At 37.7% G+C, this 12113-nt stretch overlaps 1 protein-coding gene across 4 annotated transcripts in view; it reads right to left on the bottom strand.

The window, feature by feature from the left end:
- The window catches only part of VWA5A (von Willebrand factor A domain containing 5A), a 28860-nt gene extending 27931 nt beyond the window's left edge, over nt 1–929 (bottom strand). For 2 of the 4 annotated variants that reach the window (XM_012470221.3, XM_021671216.2), the window contains exon 1: nt 817–924. The gene's annotated coding sequence lies outside the window, so the exon portion shown is untranslated. Of the gene's footprint in view, nt 1–816 lie in introns of all 4 variants that reach the window. The other 2 variants (XR_001110256.3, XM_064375519.1) reach the window with 2 other exon arrangements.
- Between the last annotated feature and the right edge of the window lie 11184 nt (nt 930–12113).

Below are 12113 nucleotides of genomic sequence, written 5' to 3'. Positions count from 1 at the left end.
AAACCTGCTATTCTGCACCCTTGCCCCTACTCTTCCCAGTACAAACAAAATCAGTTTGGGTCAGAATTAGGTCTGTCTTCTCAGGTGGCACTTCCGAGAGGCAACTTGCAAGACTTAGGTAGAGGCTGGCCACCAAGCTGAAAGCCACGAATCTGAGGCACTGGGAGAATACATGGCTTCCCACCAAGCCAGGTAGCTGCTTCAGGAATGCAGAGTCCCAGCCTGGGCCACTTAGCAGCTAGGAGGGAGGGAGAGGAGCTGGGTGGCACTGCGGCCACAGCACTGCAGTCACACTCCTGCGGCCTGTTGCAGGGGTGAAGTGGACAAGGAGGAGATGGGGGTAAGAAGTGGGGCTTGGATAAAACCAGAGATTGATTTAACCTTTCCTAGATTTCCTAGATTTCAGTCCTATATTTCCAATGTCCACGCATTTACAGAAGGGTCTGCGTCGGTCTCTTACATTTCTATATAGAAGGGCTTAGGGGCTGCAATTGATTGGAGTAGATGGAGGCTTACAGCCTCATTTTTTGCAGCTTACACTGTCTTGAAGTTGAGAAAACATCGATTGTCCATATCAAAAAAAGAAAAGGGGGGAAAAAGTAAAGTAAAAGAGAAGGAAAGTAGGAAGAAGGGCCTCGAGATTAGGAGATGGCTAAATCCCCCCTTCAACCTCCAGAAGATTCCCCTAAATCGCCAAACTTTCAGGAAACCTTCCTGGGGATTGCACATCAGGATTGAATCCTTCACCTATGGGGCCTGCAGTTCAAGGAGGCCCTATAGATTTAGGGACTGGGGAAAGGAAGTTAGAATGTGCACCTCTCAGTCCTCTGGCGCAGGAGTTGGATCCAGGCTCTGCACGGGCAGCTTGGTCCCCTACCTTCTGCTCCTGCATTCCTGAGTGCTCTGAGTCACGGTGAAGTGAACAGCTGGGGTCATAATTTCCGGAAAAAACCGCCCCCTTCTAGGGACCGGTTATAAAGTAGCTACCACAAGACTAAGGGATCAACGGAAAATTATTAAACAAATAATAGAACTTTCACTTTGTATCAAAAGAAAAGTCTTCGACTTTGGAACGTTTGCTTTTTTTTTTTTTTTTTCCTTTTCTTTGGTCTTTGCTAAGGAACAATCAGAGAACAGGCTGAAGAGGGAAAGAGAAAATGCTGCAACAGTAAAAAGAGTAACAACATCAACAATGATATTAAAAACTGCATATTTCTGTAAATGCTTAAGTGCCAAGGGCTTACTGCTTCCTGGGCGCTGCTAATCAAAGCTTTATGGACACTATATCATTGAAATCTTATCTCTAATTTGAGTCATTTGTTCCCAAGTTGCACCCTCCCTACAGCAAGGGGAAAGATAAGGAGATAGTGTAAGGCACATACTTCTGCTCTAATGAGAGAACCTCTAATCAGGGAAGCCCAAGTTTTCCTGTCATGGGTCCCTTACAGGATCCTGAAACCAAACGTTTGTGATAACAATGTAAGTAACTGAGAATGTCTATGCGCATTTATCTGGCTAAAGGACATTAGACGTGATCAAGGTCCTCATGTCTTCTCTATTTCAAAACAACCTATTCTATCTGGGACTTAAAGTGTCATATTGCTGTTGAGAAACTATCGGGTAAAGAATACATGATACATACGGAAAACACAGCTTGATTTTGGTCTCTGTGATGTATTTGTTGTGGATATTTTACTCTCCCCAAGTTATTTGTTCTCTTATCTGTAATATGGGGAAAATGACATACCTCCACAGGCTGCTTTTTTGAGATCTAATGAATGTTAGTGGTTGTAAAAGTTATATATTATATATACACAAAGACACATACATACACACATTTATATAGGTACATGCACATATATGTATATATATATGTACACCCACACATGTGTATACAGTATACATGCATGTAATATATGCACATATAGTAAAGCACAACATAAGCACAAATTCTATTTTATCTGTATGAGGCTCTACAACCATGTTTTTCACATGTACCAAACTAATTATGAGAGGGAATTATCCTTTTCTCTGGATAGAAATTGTCTGGTATTGTTCCTTATGACTGTGCTGTCCCGTCCTGCAGGACAAACAACGAGGACGAAGGAGAGGGTGTGGGGATGGAAGTGGGGCGGGAGACGTGAAGAATGGAGACAAGACAGGAGTCTGATCAAGTCTCGTTTATTCACCCGGGGAAAGCGGTATAAGAAGGGTAGAAAGGAGGAAGAAAAGAAAAAGAAACCACACTTTCACTGTGGTTGGGAAAGTCCGGTCACCTGATTTCTAGTAAACTGTAATTTATCTTTTTGAAACAGAGACTAGACTGCAGGGCACCACATGGCTTGTGGATTACAGAGGTCTGGCAAATGCCTCCCATAGGTCCCTGTTCTGGCTGAGAAGACAGAGGCCTGGCGGATGTTCCCCACAGGTCCCTGTCCTGGCTGATAAGACAGGGGCCTGGCGGATGCTCCCCACACTGTGCCTTCTTTCCATTGGCTGAAACATCTCAGCAACAGAAGGAAGAAGCTGGAAAAGTGGGCAGAGTTCGTCATCTGATCCTGCTGGGCTTAGAACTTAGCACTAAAAGTCTGCCACAGACCTAACAGGCCTAACAGGCATGCAGCCTGGTTAGAAAGAGCTGAATCAGGAAACACATAGAAGATGCTGGTTGTTGAAAAGACAATTATGTGAAAAATCCATTAACCTAGTACAATATATACAATTAAACAGGTATAGATGAGGTATCTTCACGTAAAAGTCTTTGCTTGTGCCTTAGTGTTGCCAGACATTCCTCAATATTGATTCTCATCCTCTTTTTTAAAAACAAGAATGCATTTTATTTATGGGTTTATTTTGCTTAAACAGTAATTTCACTCTTTTCATATAAAATATTTAATGGTTCAATGATCAAACTTCTGAATAAATGTAATTCATTCTTTTAGTCAACACGCATTTATTGGGCTTCTATATGCAAGGCATTTCTTTTTTTTAATTGTACTTTAGGTTCTGGGATATATGAGCAGATCTTGCAGAATCGTTGCATAGGTACACATATGTCATGGTGGTTTGCTGTTCCATCCCCCTGTCACCTACATCAGGCATTTCTCCCAATGTTATCCCTTCCCAACCTCCCCACTCTCCCACTGTCCCTCCCCTAGCCCCTCACATACCCCAGTGTGTGACATTCTCCTCCCTGTGGCCATGTGTTCACATTATTCAACACTCACCTATGAGTGAGAACATGCAGTGTTTGGTTTTCTGTTCTTGTGTCAGTTTGCTGAGAATGGTGGTTTCCAGTCTCATCCATGTCCCTGCAAAGGACATGAACTCAGCCTTTTTTATGGCTGTGTAGTATTCCATGGTGTATATGTGCCACATTTTCCTTGTCCAGTCTATCATCGATGGGCATTTGGGTTGGTTCCAGGTCTTTGCTATTGTAAACAGTGCCACAATGAACATGCATGTGCACGTGTCTTTATAATAGAACGATTTATAATCCTTTGGGTATATACCCAGAAATGGGATTGCTGGGTCAAATGGAATTTCTATTTCTAGATCCTTGAGGAATCACCACACTGTCTTCCACAATGGTTGAACTACTTTACACTCCCACCAACAGTGTAAAAGTGTTCCTATTTCTCCATATCCTCTCCAGCATCTGTTGTCTCCAGATTTTTTTAATGATTGCCATTCTAACTGACATGAGATGGTATCTCAATGTGGTTTTGATTTGCATTTCTCTAATGACCAATGATAATAAGCATTTTTCATATGTTTGTTGGCCTCATAAATGTTCTCTTTTGAGAAGTGTCTGTTCATATCTTTTGCCCACTTTTGAATGAGTTTGCTTTTTTCTTATAAATCTGCTTTAGTTCTTTGTAGATTCTGAATATTAGCCCTTTGTCAGGTGGGTAGATCGCAAATATTTTTTTCCCATTCTTTTGGTTGCCAGTTCACTCTGATGATAGTTTCTTTTGCTGTGCATAAACTTTTAAGTTTAATTAGATCCCATTTGTCTATTCTGGCTTTTGTTGCCATTGCTTTTGGTGTTTTAGTCATGAAGTCCTTTCCTATGCCTGCGTCCTGAATGGTTTTGCCTAGGTTTTCTTTAGGGTTTTTATGGTGTTAGGACTTATGTTTAAATCTTTAATCCATCTGGAGTTAATTTTTGTATAAGGTGTAAGGAAGGGGTCCAGTTTCAGCTTTCTGCACTTGGCTAGCCAGTTCTCCCAACACCATTTATTAAACACGGAATCCTTTCCCCATTGCTTGCTTTTGTCAGGTTTGTCAAAGATCAGCTGGTTGTAGATGTGTGGCATTTCTTCTGAGGTCTCTGTTCTTTTCCATTTGTCTATATCTCTGTTTTGATACCAGTACCATGCTGTTTTGATTGCTGTAGCCTTGTAGTATAGTTTGAAGTCAGGTAGTGTGATGTCTCCAGCTTTGTACTTTTTGCTTAGGATTGTCTTGGTTATGTGGGCTCTCTTTTGGTTCCATATGAAGTTTAAAAAGGTTTTTTCCAGTTCTTTGAAGAAGGTGAATGGTAGCTTCGAGTAGGCAGTATGGCCAAACAAAGAGAATAAAATACCTAGGAATACAACTAACAAAGGATGTGAAGGACCTCTTCGAGGAGAACTACAAACCACTGCTCAAGGAAATAAGAGAGGACACAAACAGATGGAAAAACACTCCATGCTCCTGGTTAGGAAGAATCAATATCATGCAAGGCACTTTTCTAGATGTTGGCATTATGGCAATAAACAAGACAGACAAAAATCCTTACCCACTTGTAATTTACATCATAAGGGAAAAAATATTCAATAAGCAAGCAATTAAGTAAACAAGAAAATGTCTGGTAGCAAAAGTGCGTAAAGAAAACCAAAAATGCAATATAGTAGGGAGCAAGTAGAGACTACTTTAGATGAGGTATCTTCACTTAAAATTCTGTCTTTGTGCCTTAGTGTTGCCAGGTATTCATCAATGTTGATTCTCATCTTCTTTTTTATACTAATAGGAAACCCAAGTTTCACAATGTCCGTGACCATTAAGAATAAAAACATTGCCCAGTCTCCCTTAAAGGTGGCATGGTCTTGTAACTAAGTTCTGGCCAATAGGGTACAAGAAATAAGTGCAAGGCTATGTCATGCCCTTTCAGAGAAACCCTCTTCCTGCTCACTGGTATAAATGCAGGTATATCTTGAGCCATCTTGAACCATAAAGACTAGACCATAAAGCCTAGAGCATTTCCCCTAAAAATGGAGAAGCAAAAGGTAGATCCTGAATCTCTGAGATTCTCGTAGAACAAGCCACTGTATCATCACAGAATTTTACCGGAGAGAGTAATGAATTTCTTCATGGTTCATAACGGCTCTTTGGGTCCTTATCCTACCCTAATACATTAAAAGTAAACTTTTAAGGAAACGATCCTCTTCGGAATATGGAAAGCACATTTGCTTATAATGGAAGTAGAAATCTGTGTATTATGAGAACAATATCCAATTAATTTTAGCACCCACCACTGTAACACATGTACCCGGAATTATGCCGGTGTGTGTTGACTATGTTTATCATAGTTTGCTACTTATTTTTCTTCAGTTCTTCTGAGAGCCATTTCCCTCCCTGAAATAAAGGCTGTTTGTCATAGAGTGCTTAGGACTGGTTCAGAACAGGCTTTCAATAAGTCGTTTTGCTCATTGTCTCATTTCCGTTATTCTCTTTCTTCAATGTTCTCTATCTTCATCATCATTGGAGTTTTAAGTGTTCAGTTCTGCTTGTTCTCTCTCCTCTGATGTTTCCATAGCAATTCATCTAGAACTTCCTGCTGTTCTTATCACACTTGAGCTTTTTATGTACTCTTAAAATTGTTAACCTTTAAGAAAATAAGTTTGTAAGATGCATGAAGTTATTTGGATAATGAATAAATACATGTATATTCTGGTGGTTGTATATACGCTTAGGCTGTGTGATTAAAATCCACTATAGATATTGGAGAATGATTTCAAAAGATCATATAGCAAATGCTCAGACACGTGCACAAATCTTATAAGCATTTATTACATATGGCTGATAACAATTATAATTAATAGGTATAATTTTCATATGATCGCGGATAACTTGGAAATTTAGTATTTAAAGATATCACATACAACCTGGGCTCGGCAGAAACTTATAGATGAATGGATCGATAAGGTATATTTAAAAATATGTGTAGTACTATGTATTGAGTTCCTATTTGAAACCAGTGCTAGGTGTTTTATATGACATGTCAAACTACATTAATTACAGATAGGAATAGTGCCTGTCATCACAAATCACGTAGTTGTTTGTCAGAAATTTCTTAGATGATGCTGACAATTGCTTAAGAGTAGCAATTTTCACTGATTACAAGTAAATATGCTCCTGACAAACCCAAAGCATAGATAAATGCCAAAGGGGATAAGCAGGAGACAGCTCAAGGGTCTAAAAATCTATAAGGACTTGTAAAGAACATACATTGCTCATTCAAAGATTCAGAAAATTGCAGAGAAAACAAGAAGCCAGGTTCTAATTTATGAGGATCAGCTTGGCTCTATCACAGAATTAAGTCTGTGAGCTTTAGATTCAGTCTGGGGCTTGATTCCTACCTCCAGTATTTAATAGTTGTGTAATCATGAGAAAGCAATTTAGCTACTCTGAGTCCCTGTCATCACTTGTAAAATAAACTGATAACAATTACTCCATATGTATATCGTAATCATTAAATAAAATAAGAGTTTTAAGGCATCTGTCACAAGTAGACACTCTCTAAATGTTAGTTGCACTTTTCTTTTGTTGAGTTGGTCAGCTGAATTTTGAGAATCTAGAAAACTATATGCCATTTAGATTTTCACATAAAACAGGCTATTTTCATGGAAAGGATTCTGAGATTTCTTATACTTTTTCTAAATTTGGCAATATTAGCTTCATTTTGGTTTGGTAGTTTTTTCTGCTCACCATCTTTTGGTTTTAATTACTCATCGTTAAAACAAATAAAACAAAACCACCAAACATTGCCGTTTTGTTTTGTTTGAGATGGAGTCTTGCTCTGTCACCCAGGCTGGAGTGCAGTGGCATGATCTCGGTTCACTGCAACCTCCGCCTCCTGGGTTCAAGTGATTCTCCTGCCTCAGCCTCCCGAGTAGCTGGGATTACAGGTGCCCACCACTATGCCCAGCTAATTTTTGTATTTTTAGTAGGTACAGGGTTTCAACATGTTAGTCAGGCTGGTCTCAAACTCCTGACCTCAAGTAATCCACCTTGGCCTCCCAAAGTGCTGTGATTACAGGCGTGAGCTACTGTGCCCGCCCCCAAACATTGTTTTTAAAAACCTTCATCTTGAAATTAGGAAGGAAAAGAGGAAAAGAGCAAGTAGGGGGAAAACAAAATGAAGAATTCTAACAGTGAAATAAAAATGATGAGAAATCTTTGTTTATCCAGTTTTAAGAAATAATAAATATCGTGGGAGTACACAGTGTGTCAGGAAGTTTATAAGCATTATCTAAACACTCACAACCTCCCTGCGAAATACTATTATAACTCCATTTTACACAACACAATGTTAAGGCTCAAAGAGCACCGTTAACCCGCTCAATGACATATAGCTAATGAGAAGCAAACTTGTTCTTCGCACTCAGAACCTTCTGGCTCCAAAATGGGTATTCTTTTGATTACGTGATAATTTCTTCCAAGCCATAAGAGGTATAGGGATAGGTTGAAACTGGAAAAATGACAGATTTGGCAGGCCAAATCCCTAAAGTCCACACAGAACAAAGGGATCGATGAAATATCTATCCAAAACAGAAAAATGGGGTGGTCAGGAGGGATCCACAGCCCTTTGATTCCCAATTCCTTTAAAGAGTATTGTGATTACTGCATCCTATTTTCTAACTCCTAAACTCTCCCAATATCTGGCATTTAATTGATCCCTGTGCTCAGAGGGCTCCTGCTCCCTGTCTCAGAATAGATCATAGAGAAGGCTCCAAGGGACTATGAGACCATTTAAAATTCCACAAAGGTAGGGGATATTTTCACTTTCGCTAACTCTGATGAAGTCACCCTAGGCAATAGGGTGGCCATCAGATGTATAATATCTTCTGTATGATTCTGAATGAAAAATAAAAAGCCATTTGGGGTCTGCAATCAGAGAACTCAAACTCAATTCTCTGGCATGCTGTTTGGAATGGAGAGCCCCATAGTCTGTAGAAGAAACTGACGATAAAAGAAGGGTTAAAAACATTTGTGTTCCTTAAGTGAGCTGGTCATGATCCTGTGACTATATAAGTATTCAGAGCTTCTCCTCAACTGTCTTAATTTTTACTTGTTTTCCTCACTCCAGCGATCTGAGTAGCAAGAATTGTTGAAAGAAATCACCGTGAAGGGCTTCTTTCTCATTCTATATGGCAGCCAAGGTCTTTCCCTCCTTTCACTCTCTCATACAGCATTCAGGAATGTATTTCTTGATTCCTTTCTTTTTGTTGTTACTAATAAATTCAGCATCTATCATCTTCCAAGCACCACATAGTTGCTTAGAATTAAAAGTTAATTGTATCTATTTCTTGACATGGAGAAAATAAATAACTTTAGTAGACATATATATATATATGGCAGACATTCTCCTGCTTCTCTTCCTAATTCTCTAAAGAATATGTACATTTCCTCTTTAGTGACTCCCTTTCGTTCTCCTTTTCCTAAAATGTAGTATTTCTCAACGTTTGACCTCCAGTACTATTGTCTTGACTATACTAATCTCTCCTAGTGATCTCATTCAGGCTTAAGACATTGACTATCATCTTCATTCTTTATTATTATATTTACTATGAGGAGTCGCATGCTAAAGAGAAAAAAATCACCATGAAGGGCTTCTTTCTTATTCCATATGTTAGCCATATAGATTGGAAAACTCTTTAGCATGGAACTCCCCATAGTAAATATAATAATAATGAATAACAATGAATTAATATTACATATTCATTATCTGAACTCCCCACAGTGATTATAATAATAACAAACTGTTATATAACATCTTATTAGGTATCAAACTCTTTCATGAACCTCACCATATTTAATCTTGATAGCGATTCTGTAAGATGAATATCTCAGTTAATAAAAACATGTAGTGGGTACTTACTATAAACCAAGCACAATTACAAGAACATTCCATATGTTCAAGAAACACAATTGTAGTGTGGATGTCAAAATACAGATTTGTGAAACACGAATGAGGGTCATAAGTTAAGGAGACTATTCAGTGGTGTGGCAAGAACTTTCACATTTTGCCCCTATTGTCCTGCCTTAATTATTAATCGCACTCCCTTTTGCTCTTAAAGTGTCCTAGTTGGAATGGTAATTTTTAGCTGCCTAGTTAAGGTTCAGGATACTGGTACAAGGAATACTTTCTGCTTCTGTAAAGATGGGAAACTGAGGTTCAGAGAAAATATATTACTGGCCTGTAGTCACACCACAAAATAGCAGAATTTGAACTTGAACTTGAATCTTTAAATCTCTGATTTAAGTTCTTTTTAATATTCTGTCTCTTTTCTAGACAAATGTTTGGATTTGAATAGAATCTTCTAGGAAAGCTGTATCTATTTCTATTACGCTTGCAGCCCTAAATTACTATTTAAATTATCATTCTCAGATCCTCATGTCTTTAATGCCTGTGAACCTGTCTGACTGTGGGTCTAGAAATGATGAGGAACTTAAATGTTTCAGATTTAAAAAAATAATAATATTTGAAGTTATAAGGACAGAATTTTTTATAGTCATGGTTAATAAAATCTCAACCTGTAATGGTATTGTTTTCATTGGCTATTTCTCATAGATCTCCTTTTCTTTGAATTTTTATCTTACAGAAATTCATGTTTATATTGTACTGATTTCGAGTCAATAGCTGAATAACTTACATTTCACTTTGTCTATCACTGATACCATGTATTAGCATGATTCTTTTTTGAACGATTTGGAGTGGTTCTTGCTTGTGGATTGTGGAGGATGCGGGAGGCACTTAAGCCAAAGTTTCCAATCTCCTCTATCACATATAGTATTTTTTTACCTAAAGATAATTCAGAGGAGACCTCCATCGGTGCTCGGGGTATTTTCTAAACACTTCCCCAAACTGTGAATTATTTAGCATTAGCTGCACTCAGGCTGATATTAAGTCAGTACATTACAAGAGCATTTTTGCCCTTGTCAGAGTAAAGGACTAAGTAAAAGTTGCTGGGCATCTGAAATATATCAGACACCCTATTAGATGCCTTATACTACATTATCCCATTCAGTCTACCAAACAACCCTTAGAATGTAATACTACCCTTATTTTAGAGATAAGCAAATTGAAGACATGGCAGAATCACAGAATTAGTAAGCAAGAGTCTAGATGTAAAACAAAATCTGCCTGGCTTAAAATCTTGTCTTTCCTTATCATCATTGCCTTATTGGTTCCTCTCATCCAAGCAGAGAACAATAAAATTATCTATCTTTTTCAAGGTTACATCAGGAATATCATCACATTTAATCTTTACACAATCCCGTGAGGTATTATCTCAGTTAATCAAAAACAAACATTAGTGGATCCTCACTATATACCACCAACTATAAGAACATCCCACATTTTGGGAATATTTTCCTATTCACTTGATCTTGATTTCTAATATCCAACTACTTTTTCTATTTATCCCCTACATTTTCTTAGTTTAAAAGTCACATATTACACTCCACTTTTCTATACTGAGGTGTCAAACATCTTTTTCTAAGAATATGTTAAAATACCTACATAGCAATTACTCCATTTGCCCTCTGTTCATTGAGCTTAACTGAAATTGTTCAGAAACCTCCCAGGATATCTATGTGAAGAGATGACTATTCCAGATCACAGAGGTCACCCAGTGGTCATGCACTTGTTCTTCAACAACTAAGGCACACAGACAGACTGATTTCAGGTCCAGATGATCCCCTAGAGGAAGCAGATAAAAGGATACTTTTGTGTAGTCGGGGGGAATGAATAATACTAGCTTTCCCCCAACAAGAAACCCAAAACACCCAAGAATTCAAAGAACCCAATACAATAAACGTAATCGCTATAGACTTGATGCCTTAAGACAATAATAGAGTACATCAGTTTCATTAATATGTTGTAATAACTCTTCTCTAGATTTGATTATCACATGATCTAAGACATATGATCTAAATCTGGTACCTAAGGTTGTGTGAATAGTTTTGTCCTATTAATTTTTTACAATAATTCTTTTTCACATTATTTTGTTGTTGCTGTTAAAGAACTAATTTTGTTCTTTTCCTTCTCTTCAGAAAGATCCATTTGCCTTCCTTAACTCTCATCCAGCAAGAGGTAATTATAAGTTACAGCAATTCTGAAGATATTCAAGGCTCATCCTATCTCCCCTTGCTCAGCAATTAGATACTCTACATTTCAATGAATACCTAAATTCCTCTTATTAGGCATGGTATCTGAAGCCAAAAGTAGGCTGACTACAACCATTGTTTTTTGGAGTTAAGAAAAAAGACTTAAAGTAGTCTAAAGACCAAAGGAATAATTCTAGAGCATTCAAAAATTTGATTGAAATAAACACACTTGTTGGGTGCTGCTGTTTCTTAAATCCTAATGATACAATGATGAACAAGAATAAACACGGTCTCTTCATAGAACTCACAGTCAGATAATATCCATAAATTAATTTCCAACTTTTCATTCATTCATTTCTCTAACAAATATTTAAATGCCATCTATTCAGAAGCACTGTGATATGTGTTGCAAATTCAATGACAAATTATAGCCACTACTCTCAGGAATCTTGCAGTCTAACAGAATCTGAACTCAATTCCTTCAGTACTTCCTGTGTCTATATGGATTGTATTCATCTATCTTACCACTTCCACTTTTTAGAGGCTAAATTATCAATCAGTAACTATTACTTATAAAGAGGATCAGATACATTAACTATTACTTATAAAGAGGATCAGATACATTAAGTAGAGTTAAGGGCAATTATTAGTTTTCATACTTGGGATATCAAAAAATATACATATCTAAAAAGTAAAAACTGAAGGCGAAAATATCTCTTCTTGGATGATTCACAAGA

This window comes from Aotus nancymaae, unplaced genomic scaffold, assembly GCF_030222135.1.
Source record: "Aotus nancymaae isolate 86718 unplaced genomic scaffold, 86718_ANA_hifiasm-v0.15.2.pri h1tg000012l, whole genome shotgun sequence".
In the NCBI taxonomy this organism is placed as follows: Eukaryota; Metazoa; Chordata; class Mammalia; order Primates; family Aotidae; genus Aotus; species Aotus nancymaae.
Note: the sequence above shows the minus strand (reverse complement) of the source record. Positions and strands in the feature narration are given on the sequence as shown.